General features: G+C 41.9%; 1 long non-coding RNA gene across 2 annotated transcripts in view; it reads left to right on the top strand.

Moving 5' to 3' along the window:
- The window catches only part of LOC143271194 (uncharacterized), a 58,685-nt gene extending 40,669 nt beyond the window's left edge, over positions 1–18,016 (top strand). For both annotated transcript variants that reach the window (XR_013048425.1, XR_013048424.1), the window contains exons 3-4: positions 8,843–8,961; positions 17,638–18,016. This is a non-coding gene — a long non-coding RNA (uncharacterized LOC143271194). The remainder of the gene's footprint in view (positions 1–8,842; positions 8,962–17,637) is intronic.
- Positions 18,017–18,275: the final 259 nt, after the last annotated feature.

Below are 18,275 nucleotides of genomic sequence, written 5' to 3'. Positions count from 1 at the left end.
TGCGAGTCAGCGGCTTAAAAAAATCAGGAGCAGTTGTTTCCTTTACCCTCCTCAAAATAGGTGTGATATTTCTTCTGAGCCAATCTGGAGTCCAGAGTAAAGAATAGCCTCGTTTTTTAGATTACTAGCTGTTTGTTTGAACTGAAGAATTAGTTGCATTTCAAAATAAGGACATGCCTAATGAAATGATTAAAACACACAGAGCATTAAATTATAAGCAGATGGGAGAGAAGAGGGTCGGGGGAGGTGGGCTTGCTGGGGACCTGAGTCAGAGGAGCAGGCACCTTGGGCTTTCCTCAGAGATATAGTAGACAGTTGCTTAAGCAACAGATGTCTACCTCTGGAAGACAAATGTCCCTCTCTCTTTCTCTCTCCCTCCCTCTCCTTTGTGAGGGGGGATAGTGATGAACAATGCAACACCCCCCCCCCCAAAGGATGGCCATTATTGAAAGAAATGGACACTTAGAATGACTCCTGGCGAAGGAACCAGGAGCTGCTTTTGGGGCATTCAGTAGTGGTGAGAGGTCAGGTGCAGGTGAGGGAATCAGGCAGGAGCCACAAAAGTCATCGTCTGGGATTCTGATCTTCATCTTTGGAAGAAAGAAGCTATTTTCCTTGCTGTTGCCTGGCTCCAGTTACTTATGAAATACCTTCTATCCTGAGATTTACCACAGAACATTGCTGCTGCATCTGCTTGAAAGGCTGGGCCTTGGTGGGATGGAGTTTACAGCACTGAAAAAGAAACTTTATGAACAGACATGGAGTGGTTTTCAGACTGTGTGGAGGATCAGCTAGTGGTACCCTGTAGTTTGACATAGCCCATCAGAGTTTAATCTCAAATTTCTATCAGGTCACTGGTTCCTTGGAAACCAACCTTTTTTTAAAATTTTAATATGTGTCATACCTCTTCTTCCCTGGATATACAACAGCAATTTCCACCCATTCGAGCTGTCTTCCTGAACAGTAGCACTGACTCTCACTAAGTGTAGGTTAATGGATGTCGGTCTGGAGATAAAGAAAATGTGCTCTCTAAGATGTTGTCTAATTTTAAAAAGGCTTCTCACCTTCCTCTGCTGTGTGCCCTCTTTGTCTTGGATATCTGCGAGGGAGAGAACAGCATCGTTATCATGACTGTAGCTTTTACCCAGGGCCAGCTAGGCTCTTCATGAGAGCAAGGGTGACCTCCAGAGCTGAAATAGGTGCTTGCTTTAATAGCAGAAAGAATACTTGGCTACAAGTTGTTACATACACATACACACATGCAGAACACACACACACACACACACACACACACACACACACACACACTTGCTGGGAAGGGCTTCTGGACTATCTCTGGCAGGTAAGGCCCTTCCCGAACTTCATCTACCTGCCCCACATGTTGTCTACTTAATTTGTCTAATTTTTTACGTATCTATATCTGGCCTCATTGTGGGAAGCATTTCTCTGGCAAGCCCACCAATGACTGCAGAATCCTCCTTCTCAGCTTCAGCCACCAAGGGAAGGTACAAGGAACTGACATCATGCGTTGCCAGATCAGAATGTCCAGCCCCAAACCTGAGAAGACTTTAAATGAGTGTTTGGGGCCTGTGTCCTGCTTCCCATGCTGTGCTGCCCCATGCTGTGCTGCCCCATGCTGTGCTGCCCCATGCTGTGCTGCCCCATGCTGTGCTGCCCCAGGCTGCCCTTACCAGGGAAGTCAGGCTCAGTGGGAGGCTTAGCTATACCACTGGTGCTGGCTAAGCAGAGAATAGGGCTTGCTCCTCAGACTCTCTCCTAAGGACCACCATGAAATTTCAATTTTGCTTTGTTAATTTTTTTTGTTGTGTTTGTGTATGTGTGTGTATTTGTATGGAGGCCAAAAGGAAACCGTGGGTATCATTCGTTAGCCATGGTTCACCTTGTTTTCTGAGATCAGTGTCTAGGCTGGCTGGTGAGCTCCAGAGCTCTTCCTGTTTCTGCCTCTCAGTGCTAGGATTACAGGTACTTATTCATTTATTTGGGTGGGTCGGGGAGCATGTGTTATGCATGGCATAGGTGTAAAGGCCAGAATACAATGTGTGGGAATTGGTTCTCTTCTTCCACCCTGTGTATTCCAGGGATTGAACTCAGGCTGTCAGGCTTGGCAGCAAGTGCCTTTACCCATGGAGCCACCCTCCTAGCCCATGCCTAGCAGTTGTTATGTGGATTCTAGGGATCAAACTCAGGTCTTCATGTTTGCATACAAGGATTTTCCTAACTGAGCCAGCTCCCACCCTTTTCTCATTAATTTTTAAAACCGCTGGATGTATCTTACAGCAGGGCTCTTTCAGTCCTTAGAAAAGAGACAGGCCACAGATTATATAAATATAACATTTATGTTCAAAATATAAGAATGGTGTCTATTGAGTTGCTGCTCTAGAGAAGAATCCTTGGTGGTTTGAGAATATTGACATTGTGGTTAATACCTTCAGTTATAGGTTAGAGTAGAAGATAGAATCCCGAGGCTAGGCACGGGGGGCTTTGGGGATGGGGTTTGTTGGCAGCTAATCAAATCAAAGCTTATCATGGTGTGGTGAGAAAATGAGTCAGAACTGACCAGTATGGGGCAGGTGCAACCCACTGTGGTTAGGCCTGGGAAAGAGCTAGAGGCATGTATGGCCACTTACCTCAACCTGCATGGATGAGGCTCATACCTCTTCCTGGGCCATTCTAGTTTTCATAGGCTTAAAGGGAGATTGGTGGCCCTGTAGCCAGAATGGGAGGAGCCACTGTGAGTGTCTGGCTTTGCATGCCTTTGTGCAGACCTCTGTATCTCAGTTGAATTTCTCAGTCATTGTCTTGTTTGTCAGTTGTGATAAAATACCCTAAGAAAAACAAATTTCCAAAAAAAAAAAAAAAAAAAATTAGCCAGGCGGTGGTGGCGCACGCCTTTAATCCCAGCACTCGGGAGGCAGAGGCAGGCGGATCTCTGTGAGTTCGAGGCCAGCCTGGTCTACCAAGTGAGTTCCAGGAAAGGCGCAAAGCTACACAGAGAAACCCTGTCTCGAAAAACCAAGAAAAAAAAAAAAAAGAAAGAAAGAAAAACAAATTAAAGGAGAAAGGGTTTACTTTGACTTATAAGTTCAGAGGAATACAATCCTTGATAGTTGGGAATGCCTGGCAGGAGGGACAGGAAGCTGGCAGGTCACATTGCATCAGCCCTCAGGAAACAGAATGAAAAGGAAGTAGGGCGGGACTATAAAACTTCAAGCTGCACCCCTAGTGATCAACTTCCTTCAGTGAGACTCCATCTTCTAAAGGTTTCACAACCTTCTTGAACAGAACAAGAACTACCAGCTATTCCTTGTCTTTGGTGGGGGGAAATGTTAGAGCTGTGGGTTTTACTGGCCCACCACACCTAACATGTAACATTAGACCTGTGAAGATTTGCTAATACTCATTGGATGGTTGCATCTGCATGGGCAGGCTGTCCCTGGCTCAAGGGTGAACAGAGGACCCAATGGCAAAGGCACAGAAGGGCAGCACATGGCATGGACCCAAGACATGCTTCCCTACTCTCAGCTCCAAGCATGCTTCTCTGAGGAGCTTATGCAGGAGGGGTAAAAGTTACAGGTTCTGGACTCCATCGCTAGAGAGACTTTGCCTCACTGGGCAAGGCCAGAGAATTAGCCCCATCACTAAGCTTATCAGGCAGTCCTGATGCTAGGAGCCCATGGACCACTAGAGAGAAACAAAGGCCAAAAGGAAGCAGAGTTCAGAGTAGACTAGTGTGGCTTAGGGATGTTCCGGGTGGGGAGCATTAAGTAAGTCAGATAATGAATATGTCTCAACCAGGGCCATCACACTTTCCAGAAACAAAGCACTGTTCTTCAGGTCCGGGTGCTTTTGAGGAGAGGCAGAGATCAACTCAGGCCAAGCATCCTACTTCTGGAGCTGATGCCTGGGAAGATGCCAGGAGGCTCTGGTCAGCTCTGAGGCCTCCAGGAAGCAGCTAGGATCCTCCCAATCAGGGGCAGGCTCAGGAGTGATTCATTCAGCTTCCAGTCCAGTTGCCTGGATGGGAACAGCTTCAAAAGAAGCCTTGGGTTTACTCAAGAGCAGCTGTGGATCTGTGGGTAGGTGGGGGAGCTGAGAGGAACTGAGGAAAGAGTTGGGCAGTGGAGAAAGAGCTGTTGGGAGATTTTGGGAAATGAACAGATGGGCTTGGGCTTTGTTCATAAGTGGAGATGAAGCCTTAGATTTGTGGTGTGTGTGTGTGCGCAACATGGGTTCTTTATTTTTTGAGACAGGGTTTCTCCATGGCTTGGAACTCCCCAGTTCAGCTTGACTGGCTGACCCGTGAACCACAGGGATCCCAGGACCTGATTTACAAGCAGATGACATCAGGTCTTTGTGTTTGCAAGACAAACATTTTACTTACTGAGCTGTTTCCTTGGCTCCGCCTTCGTGTTTTCATCGGCATTTGATGGTCAGGCTGTCCTAATAATCCTAAGGGTCTCCCCACAAAAATTGTGTTCTTAGGCAGTCAGTTCATCTGATCTCCTCTCTGTGCCTCCCCTTCTCACAGCCACCCAAACACCCCCATCAGAGGAGAGCCAGGAGAGGAAACTGGCTGTCCCTTTGTATGGCTTCCCTAATAGATCCTTTCAAGGTGAAGTGAGTGTAGGGAGTTTGATGAAGGGATGGAGAAATCTCCAAACAAGCAAAATCAGTCACTTAAGATGTGGAGGGCAGAGCCTTTCAGAGGCAGAGCCTTGTCCTGTCTCAGGAAGACAAGAGAGTACCCCACCCCAGCAGTTTTCCAATAGGTGAGGAGACTATATGGAAGGGAGTGCTGTGGATGGCTTAAGTTACAGAAGAAAAAACATGCTGCTCAGAGCTTAGAGTTTAAAAAAATAAAATTAAAACAGGGGCTGTGCAGGACAGACAGAATGCGAGGGTGGACCGCCAAAGAACATGGAATTTCCAGCCCCGGAGCCATCCTGAGAGTGCAGGGCCCTCTTCATCATGGGTTGTTTAGAGTAATGAACCTGATCCCACCTCTGTGCCTGGGAATGGACTTGCTGACCCAGGCAAAGAGCATTCCAGTCCAAACAATTCCCTAATTATTGACCCAGGTGGTCAGGGGGTGTCTCAGAGGAAGAGGAGTTCATTTTCAACCGATTTATAAACAGTCTGTTGCCAACAGTGCTTTGTCATTGACTGGATCACTTTCAAGTCATGGTGTTCAGCAAAATCTCCAATGAGGTGGTTCCCCTCAGCAACTGCATCCTGGAAGATCCTCAGAGTTCAGTCCTTCTCAGACAAATGGAATTCCCGTTTGCTTTGGGCCAGCTTAGAAAAGGTCCCAGGGGTCAGCTGAACAATTCTGTGGCTCCTGGGAGAAAGGGAAGCAGCAGAGATACCATTCACATTTTCCTCTCTTAGAAAGTCCTGTATGTTGCCTACCTAGCTGGTGGATGGAGTTTTCTTCCAAGGACCGTGGGTATGGGGTAGGCTTCTGTGCTGTTCCTGCTTAAAAATGTGTTTTCTCATCATGGTGGCTTGATACGAACATTTTCTATTCTCAGAATTCTTCAAAATGGACTCCCTGATGACACCTTCATCTTGCAGGCTCAGGGATTATCTTCCAAAGAGTTTCAGAGCTAAGGAGAAGGCTCCAGTGGTGGTTGTGCGAGCGTGGCGGCCTGAGTTTGAGCTCCTAGAACTCATGTCAGAAAGCCAGTTGTGGTGGTGCATGCTTATAGTCCCAGTGATCTGGAGGCAGCAAAAGGGGCATTCCTGGGCTTCGCTGGCCAGCTGGCCTAGCTTTATTGGAGAGTTCCAGGCTGGTGAGAACTGAAAAAACAAATCAAATCAAAACAAAAAACAAACAGAGAGAGAGAGAGAAGGGTAGGGGCTAGAGTCTGAAGAGGGACACTGGACACTGATTTCTGACTTTTTCCATGCATGTACACACCTCCACACAAAGGAGTTTTAGTTTAGAAAAATTACTCGACTATTTCATATCTTTAGTCAGTAAGTAATTTTCTATGATAATTTAATAATATACATTATATCTATAAGGCCCAGCTTATATATACTGTATTGTAATTACCATAAATAATCAGGCCTGGGGCCTCTTGGTACAGGCTTCTGAAAAGCTTGAGGACAGCTTGAGGGAGTAAATGGCTTCTCACGAAGGAGTCAACCATCATTCCTGGTTGTTGGCCCACATCCCCCTTTCTGTGTGTGAATATGATTTTTCCCCTCCCCGAACTCACATTGGAGTTTAATCCTCACTAAGAGGTATTGCAAGGGTGAAGACAATCTAACTATAGTGTTGAGAAGTGGGTTTCTTTTGGAGGTGGCAAGGATGGAGTCATCAGGGTGGAGCTCCAGACTTGACCTCTGGTGCTTTATAAGCAGAGCCAAGACCAGAAGAGACAGGTACTGTCTATCTAGTCTTTTATCATGTGATATCGCATGCTACTCTGCCAACAAGAAGGCTATTATCAGGTGTGGCTAGTGACCTTTCTTCTAAGCTGTGAGTGAAAATAAACTTCTTGGAGTGGGGATAATTTGTTTATAATTTATCCTGTAATTGGTACTTTGTTATTAGTGACAAAATGAACTGGGACCCCTCAGAGCACAGCATCCTCTGGTTATTGAAGAGTCCTGGGGCATTCTTTGGAGGGGGAATTCACTACCATTCCTGTTTCAGGGATCTTCCCATTGGAAAAACAGATGCCTGAGTGGAGAACTTGATGTATGTGGCTTCAAAGTGGGAAAACCAAAGGCTGCAGCACAGCTGTGTTCCTTAGACCCCTCCCCATGCTGAAGACACAAACTCAAGTCCATTGAATTGTGGGGAAGGCTCATGTCCACCAAGTGCCCCTCATTGCTATAACACTGAGACAATTAGTAGGAGGACAGGGCTAAGGTGTTAACAGCTGGGACAGGTAGAACTATGCCCCTCTAACCAACTCTGTTCTGCATTGGGATCCTGTTCCCCTCCACCTAACAACGTCAGGTAACCAGGTATACTCAGCCAGGGTTGAGCCAAGGATTGCCACACACTTTTTCTCAGGCTTTATCCATTGGTTTAACAATTATATTTGAGTCTTGTTGAGGGGCAGGGGGTGAGGGTATAGGTAGGGACAACTTCAGAGACTCGGAAAGCTATTATACATAATGGCATTTCTTAGGGAGCAAGAAATCAGAAATCACCAAAATGCTCCACCATTAAACACTTTCCAAGGAATGGTCAGTAAAAACAGGTTTAGTGGGGCTTTGGAGGGTTACAGGAAAAACTTACCACAGGAAAAACATGATTTAAGTACAAAAATTAGAAGTAAATTTTTTTTAAGACTAAATGACACTAAATGATTTAAATGGTAGTTTAAGTCATCAGGGCGGCATACAGTGGTGATTTCTGAGATGTAGTAAGGGGTCCTTAGCAGAGTACAAACTGTCTCTCCATGGGGACCTTCCACAGGTGAGGATTAGCATTTTGTCATGGGCTCCATTTGTTGCTGCTGGCATTCACAAGCTGCATGTTTGGGTGGTCAGGGACTGTACTGCTTTGCTGTACTCTTGGAGTCTTGGGGCCTGGATCTTGCTCATCATAGGTGAACACTTGTGGAATGAATGAATGTGGTAATATTTTATTTGTGCTCTAATAAATAAAGCTTGCATGGAGATAAGAGGAAAAAGCCAGCCACTATATTAAACATAGAGGTCAGGCAATGGTAGCACAGGCCTTTAATCCTAGCATTCAGGAGGCAGAGATTCATCCAGATCTCTGTGAGTTCAAGGCCACACTGGGAACAGAGCTAGGCATGGTGGCACACACCTTTAATCCCAATGCTAGTTAACTGTAGAGGTCTGGAGGTCTGTACAGACAGATAGGAAGTGATGTGGCTGGGTAGAGGAAGGAAGTAAGATGGCAGGGCACAGAAAAGTTTGGCACAGAAAGGATATAGGTGTGAGTATAAAGGAAGTAGCTCTCTCTGGAGGCTGAGGGTTGGTAAGGTGAGATTGGCTGTGGCTTGTCTGATTCCTCTGATCTTTCGGTTTTCACCCCACTATCTAGCTCCCCCCTTTTTTTAAATTAATAAGACCATTCAGCAATTTGTCCTACAAATGAATGTGCTCAAATGGAGGTCTACTGCTCTTAAAGTTTCTTTGTATCTGAATTAAGAGTGTTAGCTGATGTTTCAGGATACCACTGAGGATAAAGAACAGTAGACAATTAAATAGCTACATCTAAAAAGGAAAATATAAGATAGAGGTTTCATCTTTTTTTTTTTTTTTTTTTTTTTTGGATTTTCGAGACAGGGTTTCTCTGCGTAGCTTTGCGCCTTTCCTGGAGCTCACTTGGTAGCCCAGGCTGGCCTCGAACTCACAGAGATCCGCCTGGCTCTGCCTCCCGAGTGCTGGGATTAAAGGCGTGCGCCACCACCGCCCGGCTGAGGTTTCATCTTTTTATTTAAAATAAAAAGAAACTCCTCTCAGCCATCTTCTCTTGGTTAGAAATATATTTTCAAGATGGGAGTTAGTGGTGGCTCATGACTGTAATTCCAACACTTAGGAAACTGAGGCAGGAGGGTCACAGTTTTCAGGTCAGTTTAGGTTACATGGAAATACCCTGGCTGAGCTAGTCTTCCTGCTACTATGCCTAAGGGGGAAAGTGTTTATTTTGGTTCACGGTTTTTAGAGTACAGTCCATCATGGGGAAGTCATAGCTGCAGGGGCGTGAGGCTGCTGGCCTCAGTGTATCTAGTGAAGAAGCAGATAATGATAGACACATGTGCTGAGCTCACTTTCTCTTATGTAGTTCAAGATCCCACCTCAAACTAATCAAGGTACTGTCCCACAGGAATGCCAAGAAGCCCCTCTCCCGAGTGATCTCTTCAAGTTGACAACTGAATTGACATTAGGCATCACAGAGTCTACCTAAAACAAGATAAAGAAAAAATATTTTTAGATGGGAAAAAGGTAGGTAAAGAAGTGTTTAATTTATTAGTTTTAAAATGTAGAACAGTGAGGCATGTTGTAGTCTTGGCAGTAAAACTTGTGATAAAGGACAAAACTCATAGTTTCCTACATTACTATGGTGCAGTTGTTCAAATTTAGAAACCAGTTTGAATGTGTTACTATTAACTGAACCCTAGATGTTTGCATTTCATATTTTTTTTCTCCCCACAAATAACCTTTTTATTTTCTGAACTACAACCTAGGTTATCATGTAGCAGACAGGTTATGTCTTTTCCCAAAGGAAAGGCCTCAAAGCTACCCTGATGGGGAGACATTGAACTAGAACTCACTGTCTGTGATAAATGAAGAATATTCCCATTAATATGCAATAAGAGTGTCTACTTTATGAGTGTTTATTGAGCACTTACTGTAGGCTGAATTAATATGATATATGCCAGGAGCTATGTCTTGGACAATTATATTCATTATTTAATATTTATGAAACTGTATGAGTTAGTTTGTAAAATTCAAATCTCAAGTCCAATTTGTTGCAGAATCTAAGAAAGAAAACTAGTCATAAAAGTTAGAAAGAAAATATCAGACTTTAGATATGACTGCCATTCATGTTCTTCTGTAGCAGATGGGACACAGTTTTGGGGAGTTTAACTTGCTTAAGAGTATACACCTAGTATAAGGCAGAGGCTTGTCTAGACTCTAGTCAGCTGGACCCCAAAGTTTAGCATTTTAATCATCTCAGGAGACACCACTGTCTCCACTACTGGTACCACTTAAAAGTATCAGTTGTGTTTGTTCACTGCTGCATAGCAAACTCTTCCAACATTAGTGAGGTAAAACAGCACCCATTTTTTTTAATGTCCATGATTTTGTAGATCAAACATTTTGTAGCTCACATAGCTACAGATGACCTGTATGACACATTGGGGAATCATACACCAGGATCTTGGTTCTGGCTCATGGTTGGACTCTGGTTTCTTGGTTCTTCTCCATGTCAGTCATGAGAGATGATGGAGGATCAAAGGCTGTCCAGGTGTCCTTTTCTGCATATAGGTTTTCCATGCAGCTTGATTGGGCTCCCATGAGCAGTGGTTTCACAGGAGCGTGTAAGCTTCCTTCAGAGTGAGTATTGCAAAGGACAGGAAGAGGAAATTGGCAGTTTCCTGAGGCCTGGGTTAGAAACTGTCCAATACCGCTTCTTTATTGGTCAGAAATTCATTGCAGCAATCTTATCTTCATGATAAGTGATCATAAGAGTTTCAAATTTTGATAAAGTAGATTTGTCTGTTTTCTTTTATGGCCTGTGGATTTGGTATGAATCTGCCTAGCCATAAATTTTGAAAAGTCTCTATTTTTTCCCTAGAAGCTTTACCTTTTACATTAGTGAGCTAATTTGAGTTAACTTTTGAGAAAGGTAAGAGTTACCCCTCTCTCCATGGGTACTTAGTTGTTCCAGCATCATCTGATATAAAAGTTATCAGTTGCTTATGGGGTGAGTTTATTTCTTGCCTTTGTCAAGTATCAGTTGGATGTGTTCATGAAAGTCTATTTCATTGACTAATGAATTTATCTCTTGTGCATACTACATAGTCTCAATTAACACAGCTATTCAGTCTATTTTGGAATTAAGTAGACCAGCCCAACTTACTTTTTACTTCCAATTTTGTTTTAGCTGTGATGGTTCATTTGCTTTTTCATATAAAAGTTTAGAATAATCTTGACTTTTTGTAGAAAATCCCATTGGTATTTTTTCTGTGAAATATTTTTATTGTTGTTAATAATTTTTCATGCTGACTCTAGAATCCAGAACCTCCCACATGCTAGCAGGAATTCTATCACCAAACTACTGAGGTCTTTTTTTATATAAATTATGTCAAACCTATTGTCAGTTTGGCTAGAGCTATCATTGTTTTCTATTGTGAGTCTTCCATGTCGTGTGTAGAATGTGCCTGCTTCTCTTTTTATTTTTTATTGTTTAATATGTTGTGTTCAACATAGAAGTCCCATGTGTGTTTTGCTAGGTCTATGATCACATGTTTTTATTTGTTTTAAGGTGTATATCTGCTGTGGGATGTTCTGTATGTTAAATGTGTTGTTCTGATTGGTTAATAAATAAAACACTGATTGGCCAGTAGCCAGGCAGGAAGTATAGGTGGGACAAGGAGAGAGGAGAATTCTGGGAAGTGGAAGGCTGAGTCACAGAGACGCTGCCAGCAGCTGCCATGAGAAGATGTTAAGATACTGGTAAGCCATGAGCCACGTGGCAACTTATAGATTAATAGATATGGGTTAATTTAAGATATAAGAACAGCTAGCAAGAAGCCTGAGCCATTAGGCCAAACAGTTTAAGTAATATAAGTCTCTGTGTGTTTACTTGGTTGGGTCTGAGCAGCTGTGGGACTGGTGGGTGAGAGAGATTTGTCCTGACCATGGGCCAGGCAGGACCAGAAAAACTCTAGCTACATACATCAACAAATCAATAGATAAATTTTAATTTTAGGTTTGTTGGTGTATTTGCTGCTAATATAATATTTTGTTTGCTCATTCATCCTATATCCTGAAGCCTTGGTAAATTACTAGTTGTAGAAGATTTTAAATTGTAGATGCTTCAGCCCTCCACAAATAGGGGTGGCTTTCTGTATTTTTTTTCCAACCCGTACTTTGTACGAATGTTAAAAGGTCTTATTAATAAAAAACCCAGAGCCAGGTATCAGGGTGAAAGCTGAAAGATCAGAGAAGCAGAAGTTCTTACCTCTACAAAATCTTCAGTCTAAAGAGTGAGTTCCTGTTTCCTCACACCTTATATACCTTTCTCTAGCCAGACATCACTTCCTGGGATTAAAGGCGTGTGTGCTTCCTAGTACTGGGATTAAAGGTGTGTGCCACCACTGCCTGGCTCTGTTTCCAGTGTGCCCTTGAACTCACAGAGATCCAGGTTGATCTCTGCCTCCTGAGTGATAGGATTAAAGATGTGTGCCACCACTGCCTGACCTCTATGTCTAATCTAGTGGCTGGCTCTGTCCTCTGATCCTCAGGCAAGTTTACTAGGGTACACAATAGATCACCACAGTACTTCAATTCCTTTTTCCAGTATTACAGTAAGTAGAAATTCTAGCACTCTGTTGATATGAGCAGCGAGAGTGGATAATCCAGACCTCAGCCTTTCACTGTTATATATAAGGTTAGCTGTTGATTTTTGATCATTTCTCTTTATCAAGTTGAGCCAGTTCTTTGATTCCTATTTCTCTAAGTTTTTTTCTTTTTATGGATCATGAATGAGTGCCAAATTTTGTCACAGTGTCAAATTGTGATTATATGATCATGTGACTTTTTTCTGTGACCACGGTTTATTATATCGGTTGATTTTAAAGTACTGAACCAAACCTTCATCATGGTATAGAATTCATTTCATATTTTGCTCAATTAAATTTGCTGGTGTTTTGTCAAGAGATTTTTTGCATCCTTACTCATAAAGAACATTTATGAATATTTCTCTTTTTTTGTAGAGTTTTTGTCAGTGTTTGCCACATTGTAATGCTAGCTGTTCTCAAACAGTTGTGAGCTGGAATAAACTGGTGTAGACCCCGTTGATTCTTAAGATACTGAGTAGAAACCTCAGTTGTCTTCTGGGTCAACAAATTTCTTCTTTTATGAATTTTCAAGCTATGGATTCAACTTCCTTAGTAGTCAAAGTATCTATTTCACACTGAGTTATGACAGTTTTTTCAAGTAATTGGTCCATTTATCCCAACTGTCAAATTTATGCACAATAATTTATTACTTTTTGATATTTTAAGAGTCCATGTTATATTTCATACTCCATTTTTCATAATTTTATGTTCTCTATGTATTTCTTTATGTTTTGCTATATGTTTGCCAGGGTTACTTATCTTTATCTCTAAAAATTAAATTTATTTATGTGTGTATGTATATGCACATTTTTTTTGTTTCATTGTACTTCTGTATTTTACTGTTTCAATTTAACTAATTTTTTTCCTCACATTTAAATTTGATTTAGGTTTATTATGTTCTTTTTTTGAGTTTTCATATGGAACCTCAGATTATGGATTAAATCTTTGTCTTTCCTAATACAGGCATTGAGTACTGCTGATTTTCATGTCAACACTACTTTCTTCATGTCTCCCAAACTTGAAATAATTTTCATTTCCTCTCAGTTTGTGTATTTGTTAGATTTTCCCAAGGTATCCTCTTTGACTCATGGATTATTTAGAAATGTGTTGTTTATTTTCCAAATGTTTGCAATAAGATTTATTTTAATCTATCTGTTATTGTTTTCTAGCTCAAATCCAAATATGCTCAGAGAACATATTTTGTTTGATTTCAATCCTTTATATTTGTAGTTTTAAAAAAAATTACTCAAGATGTGGGCTGTGTTGGTACAAGTTTCATGTTTTCTTGACAAAAGCAAGCATCTGCCTGTTGCTGGGTGAGGTGTTTGACAGGGGCTGGGCCCAGTGGTTGTTAGTGTTGAGTTCTTCTGTGACCTTGCTGATTCCCTAGCTGTTACATAGAACACTGACAGAAGTATTTTCATCCCACTTAGCAGTGGATTGACTTTTCCTTTCAGTACTGCTCATTATTACAGCCAAAATCTTATTGGCTTGTTGTTTGGTATACACACATTTAGGATGGCTACATCCTTTTGGTGAACTGACTTTTTCATCATTATAGAATGTCTCTCCTTGTCACCAGTAATTTTCTTTACTCTGAAGTCTCAGTTTTCTTTCGTTCTATCTGCTTATGACTGCTTTCCCCATCCTTTCCTGTTCAATTCCATGTCTCATAGTTGTGAAGAGATTCTTGTGGACAGAGTACACTCAAGTCTTGGTTTCTGATCTCTGCCCATCTCTGTCGTTTAGTTGATGTATTGGATCATTTGCATTTGAATGATTATTGCTATGTTAGGTGTTAAGCCTGCCATTTAATTTTAATTTAATTTTATTCTTTTCTGCTTGATGTATGCTTTCACTTCTTCATTTGCTTTAAACTCACATCCTGTGTTCCACTTGAGTATTTTTTTTTGCATTTTCTTTTTTTTTTTAATTTATTTATTATGTATACAGTATTCTGTCTGCACATATCCCTGCAGGCCAGAAGAGGGCATCAGATCTCATTACAGATGGCTGTGAGCCACCATGTGGTTGCTGGGAATTGAACTCAGGACCTTTGGAAGAACAGCCAGTGCTGAGCCATCTCTCCAGCCCTCTTTTTTTTTTTTTGTTTTTTGTTTTTTGTTTTTTGTTTTTTGTTTTTTGTTTTTTGTTTTTCAAGACAGGGTTTCTCTGTGGAGCTTTGCGCTTTTCCTGGATCTCTCTCTGTAGACCAGGCTGGCCTCGAACTCACAAAGATCCTCTTGCCTCTGCCTCCCAAGTGTAGCTAGAGTTTTCCTGCCTTGCCCATAGTCAGGACAAATCTCTGTCACCCGCCAGTCCCACAGCCGCTCAGACCCAACCAAGTAAACACAGAGACTTATATTGCTTACAAACTGTATGGCCGTGGCAGGCTTCTTGTTAACTGTTCTTATATCTTAAAGTAACGCATTTCTACAAATCTATACCTTGCCACGTGGCTCGTGGCTTACCAGCATCTTCACATGCTGCTTGTCCTGGCAGTGGCTGGCAGCGTCTCCTTCTGCCTTCCTGTTCTTTTATTTCTCCTCTGTTAGTCCTGCCTATACTTCCTGCCTAGCCACGACCAATCAGGTTTTATTTATTGACCAATCAGAGCAACTTGACATACAGACCATCCCCCAGTACAGCCAAGTGCAGACCATCTCAGACACCTGCACTCAGGCCCATGGTCCTAATCATCCTCTATGCAAACCTGCTGAGTAATGCCACAAGGAACCCAAGAAGGGCTCCCACAGGACATACATTAACATCCCACAGCACCCAAGTGCTGGGATTAAAGGCGTGTGCCACCACCGCCCGGCTGCATTTTCATTTTTATTTATCTTAGTGCTTTAGATGCTTTCTCTTCCTATAGCATTTCTCTGATTGTCTTGGGTATTGTGTTGTATTTGGATAATTACCAGCTTCCCCAACCCCCACAAACCAGTTTTAATGAAATCTGGAAATATCATTTCCCCTTTTGTCCATTTATCCTTCTTCAAGTAATGGAACTTTGTCAAATGTTTCCTTTAATACATTCTGAGCCATGTCAGAGTGTTGCTGTTGCTTTTTCTTTTTCTTTTTGTTTAGCTTTAAACATAAAGAACCCAAGAGGAGAATGCATTGCATTTACCTATATATATATTTTTTTTCTTTTTCTTTTTCTCTGGTGTTTGAAGGTTTCTTCTGTCATTCTTCCCTGCTAGCTATTCTTCTACCATAGGTTTGTTCTTTGTTTTCCTTCACTAGAAAATTTATCAATTTCTCCTTATACTCAGAGAATGTTTCCTGGACATTTTTTTTCAGTATGAGAGTGACATGCACTGACTATGGACTCAACAGCCGCTTCTCCTCTGCTGTCCATAGAGTTCATCCTCCTTTTATAGGAGTGGTGTCCTTTGTTGATTTCAAAATTCTTTTGTCTAGCTGGGCCTGGTGATATAGACCTGTTATTCCTGGGACTTGGAAGACTGAGGCAGGAGGATTTCAAGTTCAAGGCCTGCCTGGGTTACAGAGTGAATTCAAAGCCAGCTTGAACAACTTAGCAGGATTCAGTTTTAAAAGTTAAAAAGAGGTTTGGGAAGTATAGCTTAATGGAAGAATGCCTATTGAGAATACATGGTGTCCTAAGTTCAGTTCTTAGTATTAGTGAAAAAAAAAAAAAACCAAAAAATCTGATTTTCTTTTTTTTATTTTTTAAAATTTTTACTCTTCCTTCCTCCCTCCCTTCTTTCCTCCCTCCCTTCTCTCTCTCTCTCTCTCTCTCTCTCTCTCTCTCTCTCTCTCTCTCTCTCTCTCTCTCTCTCTCTTTCCACGTAGCACTGGCTAGCCTGGAATTCTCCATATAGCACAGGATCACCCATGCCAGGTTTCTTTGTCATTAATTTTAAGAAGTTTGACTATGGGGTCTGGGAAAATGGTTAGTCTTTAGAGTCAGCCTGAAGACCCAAGTTAGATCTGAGAATCCCTATAAGAAAGCCAGGAGTGTGCTGGCTTACCTCTGTAATTCTAGTAGGGAGGCAGAGAAAGGCAGATTCCTGGGGCTTTCTGGACAGCCTGCCTAGCCTAATAGGAAACCTCAGTGAGAGATCCTGTCTCAGAAAACAAGATAGGAGATTCCTGAGGAACAAATCTGGGATTGCCCTCTGGCCTGTGTGTGTGTGTGTGTGTGTGTGTGTGTGTGTGTGTGTGTGTTCATTTTCCTCTGTTGTTTAACTTAGGTCCTTTCTGTTCTTCAAAATCAATTCAAGTAATATTCTATTCTTCATATGCAATGATTCTTTCCTATCTTCCATTCATTTGGCTAATGAATTCATATATATATGTATGTATATGCATAGTTGGTTTAATAAAGGTATCTCCAAGATCCCTACCTCTGCTTCTCTAGTGCTTGGATATAAGGTATATGACATCACACCTGTTATAATTAGAAATATTTTAATATAGGCTTAAGCATGAGAGTTAATGAGAAAGATAATTGTTCAGAAAGATACACCTAAGAGCACGGGTGTGAATTTATCTAATAGAAAGTAATAATTTATTCTATATTTCAGTCATAAAAATTTCCTCATATTTTCTATTGCCTGGATGAGACATTTTTAATTGTTTCAAGTCATCCGCTATTGCTCATCAAAACATTTTTGTGATGGTTGCTTTAAAATTTTAGATAATTTGAATGTCTTTGTCACCCAGCATGGGCATCTGTTAACTGTCTTTCTCCTTCAGTTTGATGTCACCCTGATTCTTGGCATCCTGAGAGATTTGAGTTGGAATCTGAACATTTTGAATACAATGTTATGAGACTCTGAATCTCTGCAAGAACACTCTTAGAACTGATTAACACTTCTGGCTAAGTTGCAGGATACAAAATTAACATAAGAAAATCAGTAGACTTTCTATGTACCAATAACAACATGCTGAGAAAAAGATCATAAACACACTCTACTCACAATAGCCTAAAAAATATCTAGGAATAAATATAACCAAAGAGGTTAAAGATGTCTACAATGAAAAGTTTTAAAGTCTCTAAATAAAGAGATTGAAGAAGTCACTAAAAGATAGCATGACCTTCTATGTTCATGCATTGGTAGAACTAATATTGTGAAAATGATTGTCCTACCAAACATAATGTACAGAGTCAATGCAATCCCTGTAAGAATCCCTATGGCCTTCTTCATAGGAAAAGAAACAAACAAACAAAAACAAAAGTCCTGAAGTTCTTATGGAAGCATAAAAGATCCTAGAGCGCCAAAGCCATATTGAGCAAAAAGAATAATGCTGGAGGGATTACCATACCTGCTCTCAAGTTATGTTACAGAGCTACTGTAATAAAAACAGCATGATACTGGCACAAAAAATAGACACAAAGATCAATAGAACAGACTAGAGAACCACCTGGTTTTTGACTAAGATACTAATAATACACACTGGAGAAAAGGTATCTTCAACAAACAGTGCTGGGAAACCTGGATGTCGATGAGTAGAACAAAACTAGATCCTTATTTCTCACCCTGAATCTTACGTCTTACCTGGTTAATTTTCTTTTGCACAGCTTGGACAGGAGGATAGGAGGCAGAGTGATCACCTCATCATGGACAGCTAGGGGTATCCAGTTGCCTCTTGCTCTCTATTGATATCACTTTGAGGGAAGGATCCCTTGCTAATGCTGAGTGGGGATGAGAGTTCTTGCTTGTCGCTTAGCTCAGGTTGCAAACCTGACTTTTCAGTCGCTGTCTGACACAGCTACAGTGTAGTGGAGTCCTTTGTTGCTTTCGGATGAAAGCTTCCTAGATGGTCTCCACTGACACCACACATACGGTGGTGGTTTGGTGGTGGGGGAAGCTCATTACCTCCTGGAAGGGATCAAGGCCCAGCTCCATAACCATGTTATCACAGGTTTCACCCCATCCAAGGTTGTGGTTGGTGTGAGTTTCCTCTTTATGGCCTGTGAGTAGTAGTCCCGCTCCTGCGTGGTCTCTGTCCTGGTTGCCATGTGGTCTTGGTCTTGGCTCCCACGTGATCTCGGTTGCTTCTCTGTGATGCACAGCTGCACCAGGGTGATCACCAGGCATTTCTGTTCTTGCTCAGCTGCTCCTTTTCCGGTGCAGTCCCCTGAGAAAGCAAGCTTTTGTTGGGCATGTTTGGCTGTACTGGTTGGCTTTGCCAGGCTGCTGCTTCTTCCAGCACCTG

Source organism: Peromyscus maniculatus, chromosome 1 (assembly GCF_049852395.1).
Source record: "Peromyscus maniculatus bairdii isolate BWxNUB_F1_BW_parent chromosome 1, HU_Pman_BW_mat_3.1, whole genome shotgun sequence".
Taxonomy (NCBI): domain Eukaryota; kingdom Metazoa; phylum Chordata; class Mammalia; order Rodentia; family Cricetidae; genus Peromyscus; species Peromyscus maniculatus.
The sequence above is the reverse complement of the archived record's forward strand: the minus strand, read 5'-3'. Positions and strand labels throughout refer to the sequence as shown.